This window comes from Pteropus alecto, unplaced genomic scaffold, assembly GCF_000325575.1.
Source record: "Pteropus alecto unplaced genomic scaffold, ASM32557v1 scaffold7, whole genome shotgun sequence".
In the NCBI taxonomy this organism is placed as follows: Eukaryota; Metazoa; Chordata; class Mammalia; order Chiroptera; family Pteropodidae; genus Pteropus; species Pteropus alecto.
In genome coordinates this window covers 14,580,266-14,592,637 of record NW_006494614.1, presented here as the reverse complement: position 1 = coordinate 14,592,637, position 12,372 = coordinate 14,580,266, and positions in this window count along the sequence as shown.

Below are 12,372 nucleotides of genomic sequence, written 5' to 3'. Positions count from 1 at the left end.
ACGAAGCCGGTCTGAGTCCAAGATAAACTCTGAAGTTTTCTCATGGCACCTATTTGCTGAAGGTGAGCTCTTCAGTTTAGAAATGAAGTGGTCATGTGGCAGTGGTCTACCTAAGTAATGAACAGAGATACCGCCCGAGACTCCTAAAGTAGAAATGCCAGCCAGGGAATCCCTGTTCCATCAAGAGGCAGCTCTCCTAATGTTGAGTTTAACTTAGATAAAATGAGTCATGGATCTAAAATCTTTGCCTCATCCTCAAGAATTTTCCAACTAATCATTATGGTGAACATCTAAGTAGAAAAATTCTCTGAGTTTCTTTGTTGACAAGCCAAAGGGAAGGTAATTAATGAGAGTTCTAATCAGATAATTGACACAGAAGCCACCAAATCATGAAAATCCAGACAAAAAGCACCATCAGCTGGACCAAAAAACTAGCTGGTCAGAGAAGCAGCTCTAGGAACGTATAAAATAAGATCTAAGAAGAGAAAAATAAGAAAGAAAGGTACCTCGACAATTAGCCTTGAACTCTGAGCTAGGAATGAAACAAATTCCAGATAAAGCTTAAAAAGAACCATCGTGGATGTTATGTTTTTCCAAAACAGAGTTCACATGTCATCCTCAATGGATTTTAAATCTCAAATATAACTCAGAACTATTTTGATGCTGAAACTGCATAACTGGGGCATTGGGTTAAGACCTTTGCATTGGCTATCATGCTTAATTGTCAAAACCATCTTCCATTAAACCTCATTTTTCAGGTGGGAAACCAGGGCTTAGAGAGGGCACCTTGCCCAGATCACCCAGGTGGTCCGCAGTGACAGAGCCGATGTGTAACTACAACACCCTGTCTTCAAGCCTGCACTCTTAGCCCCTATACTTCCTCAATCTGACAGCACTAGCTGCCTCATATTTTCTCAAGGGATGCAAAAAGCATCTGTTAAAGCCCTATGTCCTCATTTTTATTTGGAAATTGTAATCACTAGAGCAAAAGAACTCAGGCAATGCCACTAATGAAAAGCAGCTAAAGGATGCAACAGAAATCTTATAGCTCCTCCTCTGTTTTCTCTTCCTTCTGGTATTAATCATTCCTCCTAGCTTTTCTATGCCCCCATATCCTATTTGTAAAATAAAAATAACAATGAAGTCTTCATCATAATATTGCTATAAGGACTAAAATTAGCAACATACGTAGACTGCTTAGCACATCTCTCATTAAAATTTACCTTTATCAATATACTATTAGTGTTCATATTAGTGTTAGTGTCAATTTTGGCATGAGAAACAGTGTGGTGTATGGGCAGACAACTGATCTCTTTCCTCAGTAAGACTGAAAGTGTAAAAAAGCAGAACAGAGTGTTAATGTGAGTCAGAGAAAATTAAAAATTTGTGTTACAAACATCAAGAAGCACACCTGATGTGCTTTATTTTCCAGTCTGTACTCTCCTAATTCTCTGAAAATTCTTTCAGAGGCTTCTCATATCCTCTGGGGCCAACTTCTTAGTCAAACAGGAAGGAATCTATGGGAACAACTAAATCTCGATGTACTGGAATCCAAATGCTGGCAATTTATCTGCTCAAATTTGTTTCTGAAAAATTTCACACTAATACCAATCACGTAACTGATTTATGTTATATTTTACTGTTTTACTAGCTATAAATGGTTTAGGGATTGGGTCTTATTATTCGTATTTTACTTGTTTTATGTAAACATTCTATCTTTTCTAATTCTTAGCATAGAGATACGCTACGGAAGATGTATAGTAGAAGCTTAATTAATTATTAGGCCAAATAACACTTTCTAACATCCTCTTAGGGAAGTCATTCTCTGGTCCCCATAAGTTTGACCTCTGTGAGTTTAGAATTTTGGATCCTGAAGAGGGAATGTGTATGCCAGGAGACCTAGCAAGAATCCCACTGCACGCTAAGCTATCCCTGTTGCCCAACCAGTTCTGATAACTCATGCCAAAGGACTATCTGGTGAAGAGAGCATCACTACCTTGGTAGCGGGTAATCTACCCTGATCATCATTCTTAAGGGGAAGAACTGCTGTTATTCAAAATGGGCAGGGAAGGTCATCTCTGGCATACTGGTGACCTACCTGAGCTTCTCTCAGTATCCGCTTGCCTGATTACGGTACTCATTACCATAACTTAGCCATTATAAATGCAGCAGCCACAATCCGAGAAGGGCCTTGCACCCCTCAGGGATGAGGGGTCTCCCACGAAGTAAGCCCCATAGACCAGCAGAAGCACTAGCCAAGGGTGAAGGAAGTTTTGAATGATTAGCAAAGGATAGAAAGAGAATAAGTAACATTTGTGGCCTTGAAACTAACTGCAGCAGTAGGGGTAGTGTTTGTCTCAATAATTGTCCTCCTGTAAGTTTGCCTCAGAGCCCTATCAGGATCCTGGAGGTTCTGGCCCCAGAATTCACACAAAGTAGACCCGAGCAGAACAAGGCAAGTGCTGTCATGAGAGCAATGTCACTGCAGATCCTCCTTTTAAGATTGAAAGGTTCATTCCCTGAGCTGGTGGGAATGCTGTTGACTGTCAGCCATCTTTGGAAATTGCCTGCTCCAGGGTCCTGCACCCCTATGAGCAGACTGCAAATGATGACTAGTCAATGCATGTAGGACAACTCCGAAGGGCCATTCCAGTTTCAGAGCCCCCACAGCGTAGGGAGAGGCCTTTGTGACCACACTTCAGCCCAACTTCTCCTTCCACCCAATTTTTCTTCTTTTTTAACCCCCATCTCAGAATTTAAGCTCTATCTCAGAATTTACTTCCTGGAGAACCCAGCTCAGGCACTTTCTATTACTTAGACAAACAGTAAGCTCTTTATCTAGATACTCATAGTCCTTCATCTTCAGGCCCTAACTTATCCGGTGGGTCAGATGGACATCAAGGAAGATATGTTTTGGCACTGCTACACAAATAAGATCTATCCACTAGCAAAAACAACGTACTACAACAGGTTAAGAGGTTTTTTCTACAGGCCAAAATGAGGAGATGGAGTAGGAGCTGCCTCCATTAGGAACTGTGATAAGAGTGTCTCACAGTATACCCTTAAAAAAACTGATGTATTTACTCCTTAAGAGGGCCATCGTTTTCATGCCTGACACAGAGAAGACATCATCCACTATCCAGGGGTGACCAAATGTGACACACATGTATACAACGGGAATATAGCCAGTGGTATGTTGGTGAAAGTTTTTTAATCAGTAATCAATACAGAGGGGGAAAAAAGCACCGATTTATAATGTTTGCTTATTTTCATGGTGTAAAGATTCCCACCATGGCTAATTTTAAGTTATCGATGTGACATCACTGATTGTGAAGTCGGAAATAAATGTGCAGCAGCACACCATTACATGATATTTCCACCATACAAGTACAGTACACACTAGTACGTACAAGTACAAATAACCTTAAGAAAATAGGTAATAGTAAAATATAATAAAATGAGATGTGACAGGTTCTGAGTATTTATTACCTCTTTTTAATGCAATTTAATTATAATTTTATATAATTTAATTTTTAATAAGGGCATATTTAACAATTTGCCCATAAAATTCCTGAAAATTTAACAATCACTTCTAAAAACTTGATTGGAGTTGGTACAGGCCAACTCCAGCTCGTTACTTGGTGCAGGAGCAGTTTGGAAAAAAGACTGTCCGTATTCTTTTACTCCTCTCACTAGTCCCCAACACAGCAGGAGAGGAAGGGGGAGAAAGGAAAGAAAATAAACATGTGTGATCCTCCCTGGCCAGAGAGAGATGGGAATAGGAAGTGTTCCGGTTATCTACTGCTGGATAGCTGGGGTGGATAAACCACCCTTGAATGTAGTGGCTTTCCTCTCGTGGTTCTGAGAGTCAGCTGAGCTCATCTGGGTGGTTCTTCTGTTCCATATATAATTAGCCGGAGCTGCAGTCATCTAGTGCCTTGACTTGGCTTTCATGCCCAAGATGGCGCATTTACATATCTGGCCCCTGACAGAGACAGAAGACTGGACTCAGTTAGGACTGTGGAATGGCTGGGCTGCTCTCTCCATGGGAGCTTAGGCATTCTCCCTCTCCAAGTGGTCGCTCTATATAATATGTTGACATACCAGATTTTTACACAATGGATCAGGCTTCCAAAAGTGCAAAATAAGAGGTTGCCAGGTCTTCTTCTGACTTAGCCTCAGAACTGTCACGGCACCCTTCCCACTGGTTAGTATGAGACATAGGCCAGCTGAGATTCAATATGGGAGGGGACAACAAAGGCCATGGTTCATGAAGGGTCATCTTTGGAGACTAGTTACCACAGGATGAGAATGTCTGGAAGGTAGGAGGAGATAAGGTTTAAGTCAGATTTGAAATTAGAGGTTTATGTTTAAGATTGGACCAGATTGAGTTTTTAAATAACTGAAACTGATAGGAAATTATGGATTCTAGACAAAATGTTATGGGTGGGAAAGTAATATTTAACATAACTGTTTAGGGGGCTTGTGAAATAATATAAAATAACTTTGTACATATGTCACTACTCACTGAAATATTAAAACTGTTTAATAAACTACATAAGACTACAAATATTAGTGATGATTATGAATTAAGAGAATTAATGTTTTCAACAAGCAATCAAAATTGACGTAAATATTTAGAGGTGTTTTCTTCATCTGAGTCTATGTTCACTCTTGCTTTTAAGACTAAATATCTTAATTTCTATCTGAGCAGTGCAATCTGACAACTGTTTTACATTTATTTCATTTTTGTCATATATTTTAGTTAAAACTTTGCATGTGACCCCCTCCAGTTTTCCATAAATCTTCGCAATATTTCTAAATGTAGAAATTATGGAAAAATAAAGTGCTCTCTGGTACGCACCCACATCCTGCTCAATTTTGAACAGATTAAAAAACAATTGGTTAGAATTCACAATATCTGTTAAATACTTGCCTAGAGCTACACAGAACATTGGAGTACATTTTTAAAGCATCATTGAGAATGATATACTGGTAAAAAGTTTTATTTGTAGTGGTAACATTGGCTTAGTTCTTTACAGTTTAAGAAACACCTTTGGACATATTATTGCATTCTAGCTTTAAGACACATTGAGAGGTAGACATTATTGCCTCTATATTACAGAAAAGTCAAGGCCTAGAGAAATTAAACAATTTGCTCTAGATCTGTAGCTACAAATACCTAAACTCAAGTCTTCTGGCTTCAAATTAAATGGGCTAATTTTTCTAATTTAATGACCTACTATCATCTTCCTTCCTATGGGCGAAATCTTCTTTTCTCCAAGTTTAAAAGGATATTATTATAGAACGTGGGAAGAACATTGGGCCCTAACTCCTATAGAAGGGTTGTCCTAACTTGGACAGTATTTCCCTTGACTCTTAACCCTAAAATTACTGTCAAAACTCTGAATTGTCTGTTGCCGCTATAGGGCAGTGTTTCTTTTTTTTTTCTCTAGCCAGTTTAAGACAGAATGTCTCTAATCAAGGAAGGCGAGTCATACAAAGCAGACAGAACTCTGACAAAGAGGACACTTTGAGCTGGATCCAGAGGATAATGGTCTTTGAGAAGCCAGGTTGAATAACAGTGTTTAATTCAAGTGTAGCTTCTTGAGTAGAGGCATGGCTGTAGGCTTACATTTCTGCATGAAACAGTCATTTCAGAAGTTTTCTGTAAAGTGCAGCGTGTTGTAAGAATTAGCTTTTGGGCCAAGTTTTTAATTAGCATCAAAGTTTCTTAATGGGAGATTCCATAATAATTAAAACCATGAGCTTTGAAGTGAGGCTTGAGTTGAAACATTGGTTCTATCATGTATTGTATGTGCGGCCAGTTGAAAGCCACCTAACTCTCAAAGTTCTAGTTTTTCTTCCGAGAACAAAATAATGACTCATTGGTTGGATTACGATAATTATGTTAAAATGGATAATACAATATAGTGTACAGTAAATATAAATGATACCTTCCATTCAAACTTCTGACTCTATCCAAATATTTCTTTCACTTTCTACATCACTTAACTTTTCTAGTCTTCAAGCAACTTACTTAATATTGCCTGTATGCATAGGCATTATTAGGTCTGAAGACAACCTTTTGCAAAAACACAGTAAGTGGATATAATATGAAAATAGCCCCAAATTTACTTAGTACTTCTATTTGCTTTTGTTATGAATAAAATCTTTAGTTTTACCATTAGCAACAAGATTTAAAATGAAAACATATCCTCCTCTTGCCTAGGCTCAGAAGACAAAACAACTGATCAACAGTAAGGTATAAATTATTTATACAGAAAATTTTGAGGACAGATTTGATGAGGGAGAAACACAACATCTATAAAATTCGAAATAATGGACTCATTTTATGGGGAGAGAAGAATAACTTTTACTATATTTATTCCTGTATTTTCATGTGTAGTGAATCCATCCAAATTGTTCCAATAAAACCTTAATTGGGACTGATACAATCTTTGATGGAAATGTGGTGTCACAAAATTCCTTCACTTATTAAGCACTGGTTGCCAGCAACTGTTCTTGTTGGAGGGAGGACAAAAGAAAAGACTACACAGCTCCTGACCTCAAGAAGTTTTCCTCTGATGCAAGGATGAATTATGCAACAAATAATTATTATAAGTAAAGGAAAACACTAGAGTAAATGTTATTTTGTGTGCTTTGAGGCATTAACTTTAAACTTTATTTTGTATCTTTTCAAATTAGGGAAAAATAATTCTGCTTTTTACTATACACTTTTATCTCATTATGTGTTTGAAACTGTTGTGTTTTTTAAATTAGGCTATATCTCAGTTCAAGCATTAAATTTTGCTAGTCTTTTTCCTGAAGTTCTGCTTCATTTCCACCAAGATTTTTGTCACTGCAAGAGGAGTAATTTTCTTTACCGAGCAGCCATAAGTATAAATGCCTTCAAATCAACTTTCTTTTTAATCTCCTTATCCATCCAGATGCAATCATTTCTCTCACAGAAATTTAGATTGATCAGAAACTACTATAACAATATTAGATTTCAAATACTAAAGAATAAATAGAAATGAGCCCTGTAGCACAAGTTTTCAAGAAAAAAATGACGTCGACATCAATGTTCCAGTAAGGGGTGTTTTAGACTTGAAAAAGATAAAAGAATGAAAGAAAACAACAACAACAGTAATAATAGACACATAACTAGGTGTTGTTAAGAACATTTAGAACCAAGACCTCTGGTCCACTTTTATGGATAACTCTCTTCATATAATGTCATCGAGTCATTCATATTTCTGTGAATCTGATTTGTTATGCTGCTTCAATATTAACTGACTGCTTATCACACACAAAGCATCATCTTTGAAGGTGAGATAATAGCCGTTTCAGAGTTTGTTCTCTCTACTTTGTAAACTTACACCACCAAACTTACAGTATCCAAGAACGCAGGAGGTGATGCTGTCAGTCCAGTGTTGGTGTGAGAGTAATCTTGATCTTGATCACTTACTAGATGAGATGAACTCTGAAGTGAGTTATGCAGGAGAGAAACAGTTGCCAACAGATGAGAAAAGATCCTTGTCTTACCAGAAGAGATTTAGGGCAGAAGTCAGGGTTAATGAAAGGGATTTGGTGTTAAAGGGAAGAAAAGTGTTGGTCATCTTTAATAGGGAGCTCAAGACTTCCTCTTCTTTATCACTGTGCGACTTTACCCCCTGGGTTATAGGGTCAGGCAGTAACAGAGCCATTTTGTGGAGAGTAGAATACTTAACTGGTTGGGGAAGTATATGGGCCCTACTCTGTGCCTTCTGAGGGTCTGTCTCTTTGACTCTTCCACTGTTGAGATTGACAGTTGCTTTCTATTGCTTCCTTTTTCTTTCTTGGGAGATTTGTACCCTGGGCAGGCTTGGGGTGAATAACTTAGATGCAACTCTAGCTCTCAGAGAAAAATGTCCTTCTCATCTCTTCTTAGGTGCTTTCTTCCTTAGTTCCTTCTCCCTGTGCTGCCCTATATCCTGAAACCCAGGAACTATAGGGCAGAGCTAGAAAAAAGGGACCAGAAGTTTGCTGGGCCTACTCTTAAGGAAGTCCATAGACCAGTCTGGAGCATCTTCAGGAGAGAAAGACTTGTTACCCCAATTGCTGAGAATGTTAATCGTCTTTAATCATCAATTCTCTTTGAGGATTGCCTGAAGGAAGAAAGCTGCCTTCCTCAGCTATCCCTCCTACCAGGGACAGATCATATTCACAGAAACTCATCCCCAAAAACTCCAAAGGACAGTCCTAGCTCCAGAGCTCCCCCTGGGGTCAGCAGAGGTCCATTTTTAGCTCAACTCCATCTGCCCAACCCTGCTTCATACTCAAGTCCCTAATGAATGTCCTGCTCATTGTATTTCTTAATTAGAAACCATTTATGACTTGTGAGCTGCACAAAAACAGGTGACAGGCTAGATTTAGCCTGTGGGCTGTAGTTTGCCAATGCTTTTTCTATAAACACTTTGTAAATTAGGTTAGCTTTGGGAGTCCATATAAACTTCTATCATGTGATGCTTATTTCCAAAATTAAAATGTTTAGAGTAATAATGCTTACATCTAAGTTATTACTGGGCAAATCAATAATGCCACCAACTCAGAAATATAAAGCAAAACCATTCGTGAGAACAAAAATGTTCCGACTCTCTAGGCTGTATTTTTTCACGAAATAAAAGGAAGACTTTGGTTTGAGGGCCAAACATTCTTGAAGTGACATGTAAAAGTCACTTGGCAAAGAAAAACATTATTTAACAATTAGATGTGAAAGATTGGAGCTGTGATAAAGAGGGTTTTTCTATAATTTTCTCACTTTGAGTTTCATAGAATCTGGCAGCAGTCTTCACAGAGAAGGCACAATATCACTTTCTTTTGTAATTTACATTGAAAAGAAGTGACAAGGAAATGATGCACTGAACACTATTCTTCAAGAAGACCTAGTATGTATCTGCTCAGAGGCTATTTTGACCTCAGGCCACCATGCCACTGATCTATTCTGCCACTATATAGTGATGCAAACAGACATTACACCCCTGAGGCCCTCCATCTTCCATCTCCAGTTGTAGAAAAACCAGCAACAGGGGTTGTGACCTTAAGGGCTGAAAACTCAAGGATGTTCTTGGAATGAAATATTATGAGTGAGTGAATAAATGAGCTCAGAAAAGGTACTAAAGGGGAATTGTCCTCCACCTTGATTTTGTTGTTTACCTCCTGCTCAGGCTTCAATGTAAACTATGGACAGAAAAAAAAAATGGCTTATTTAACATTAATACCTAGTCAAAGTTGACCTTGTAGGAAAATAGACTCTTTTCAGTTTTCAAATTCTGATTAACTTAATATCAAGTAACTGGGTTCCCATCCCCTCCACCCCCACCCTGCCATAGAGTACAGGAGTCAGACTACTGCATTCTACATTAGAATTAAAATTTCCCAGAGGAGAGTATCTGGAATAGGCATGGGATGTGACTCATGCTTCCCTTTTTTTTCTCTTCTCTCTTGCAGTTGTAATCTTTTTAGAGGAATTCACTCTTAATCCTATAATGATATCTGAAGGGAAATCAGTGTGGATAGAGTAGGTCTGATTTTTCTAACCATAAACACTATCAGTTAGAGCTAGAAATAACTTTGGGAAACCATGGCCACAAAGACTATGGTTAAACTAAAAATAACACGATACAATTTAAAGGGGGTGGATGACTGTGGTTCAGACAAGAGTTTTTCCTTTATTGCAGGTTTTCAGGCAGAGGTCACTATGAAGTCAACCATTGTGGTTTCTAACAAGCTTTATCCAACTTTGCAGTGCATAGATCCTGAACGTGATCCTCTTTTATTTCATTTTTCTTCCCACAAAAACTCCCTTAGATTTGCTTTTTTCTGGGATGCCTGATTTGGCACCTTCTTCACTTGAGGCTAAAAGATGGAGCATCAGAACGAGAGAAGGAACCAGGAAGGGAGAGGAGTAAAGTAGGCATCAGATAGGCTTTTCTCTTAATGGCATCTAAACTTTTTTGTCACCAGGGCTCATGGCCTCTCTCAGCGAGCTCAGAGCTAAGAGATGGTGAGAGTCATCTACTTCTGGGCTAAGCTGTCAATATGAAAATATTAGAGTCACTGAGCAAATTTCACCCCAGCCTGTGCTGGCTGGCACTTAAACCCTTACAACAAAGCAGTGTTTTTTACTGCTTTACAAATCAACTGTTTCCTTATTACTTAACACAAATCTATTTCATTAAAGGGAAGAATGAATCTTCATAAAATAATATTTAATACTGCACTATCACATTTCACTTTGATAGTTTCAAACTTGAATTGGATAACCATCCTCAAGTGAACATGATTTGAAATGGTGATATTAATCCAAGACAGGGCAAATTTTCCTGAGTTGGGGGAGACCAAGCACCGCACGAAGAGTAGAGGAGGGTCCTTTGGTGGAGAGTGTAGAAAGAATTCAGCACACACGCCAACATTAGAGTCAAAAGGAAAGTTTATTAGAAAAGGGGTAACAGTCAACAGACAGAGTGTGGTCTCCTCTCAGAGGCAGAGAGTGAGAGAGACAGTGAGAGAGACAGACAGTGTCAAGGCACTGAGAGGGACAGTGAGACAATAGAGACGTGGAAAGGCAGTAAGAGAGAAACAGAGGGAGCATGAGAGGGACCCAGAGGGACAGAGACAGTAGAGCCGAGGACAGTGAGAGAGAGAGAAGAGACACTAAGATGGACCCAGAGTGTTTTGGTGGAATTCAGTTTATATATCATTCTAGTTCCTGCCAGTTATAGTTTAAAAGACTTTGTTAGCCTATTTCCTTTGATATGGACATACACTGAGAAAAGGGAAGAGTATGTAGCATGAAAATGTAATAATATGTAGAGTGAAAGTACTGCTGGCAGCTCCCAACCTTCAATCCATAGGTTCCCCATGGTTTCAGCCATACGTAATGACTCTTGGTTCTTTTTTCTCCTTCACAGGTGTGGGGAATGTGTTGTTAGTAATCCCAGTAGAATCTTCCTTTGTTCTGAAGGTGTCCTGGCCGGCTGCAGGGCTGATCAGCATATTTCAGTCTCCGAATGTAACTTGATTAATATTTTAATTCTCTTGCCTCCTCCCTATATTAATATTGCCTGATCATTCCATTTATATATAGTCGAGATATAAAAGAAATGGTGAAATACAGGAGAATATTGAGTTACAGAGCAACCCGGAAGGTTGAAGAACAGAAGTCAGAGGCTTCTGGGTTTTATGCTGTCTTGCTACCACATTCTCAAGGGAGCATAGCACTCTCGCTGTGGCAAAACACAACTACGCAGCACCCACCTCCTCTTCTTTCTTACTAATTGTTTGGGGGAAACAGTGTGTCCAAACTAAAACACACACACACACACACACACACACACACACACACACACACACACACACTATTTTCCAGCTTCCCTTGTAGCTCAAGACATCCAGATGCCATAGTTCTGTTCAGTGAGATGTAAGTGGTGGTTGACAGTGGGTTCCTGGAAAATCTTGTTTAAAGGGAGCAAACTCAGTAACCTGTGCCTCTTTCCATTCACCTTCCCTCTTCTTTTTTTAAAGGCACCATGTTTGGAGGTAGAGTAGCCAAGTTACAATCATGAGGAAGAAAGGCCCAGCTATGAGTGTTGGGGGGACAGGGGGCACAGAAGGCAGGGCAGAAGGACCAAGCTCCAGTGTTACCAGAGAGTGGGGGCCTCTCCTGGCATGTTGTCCAGGTTCTTGATGTCTCGAGCAAAGAATTGAGCAAGACACCGAAATACAGTAGAAAAGAAAAGTTTTATTAGAAAGGAAAGTACACTTCCAGAAGTGGAAGCGGGCCTGAGCAAGAGAAGCGTGACTCAAAAGGCCTGGTAACAAAGACTTCAGGGTTTTTATCCCTATTTGTTGTGGGTGGTTACTTAGAGTGGGCTTCCTTGATTGACAACTAAGATTGACAGGACTCAGTGATTCATCATTTTGCTTTCTGCGCATGTTTGTTCCCAGAATTCAGTCCATTATAATGATAATGAACTTCCGGGCATATGCATCATATTATAATGATATGGTATAATGAGGCTCGGGTGAGTTGAAGGTTGTTGGGGTCTTCATTGCTCAGGTGCAAGTGACTAGCTTAAACTGGTACCTAATTCTCTACCTACTGGTTTCTTCATGTGAGTTAGAAAAATGCCTTCTGGCTTGCTTAATTGTGGATGGATTAGGGTGGACCCCTTCTAGGATAGGATGACCTCAGTGTCTTTGCAGATAGACCCAAACCCCCTAATTAACTTTCCTGCCTAACTCTTTTCTAAGAGTAATGAACCCTCTTATTATTAGTATGGATGCTGAGAGACCGGAGGTCTCTTCTTTTTTACCTGCTTCCTGCTC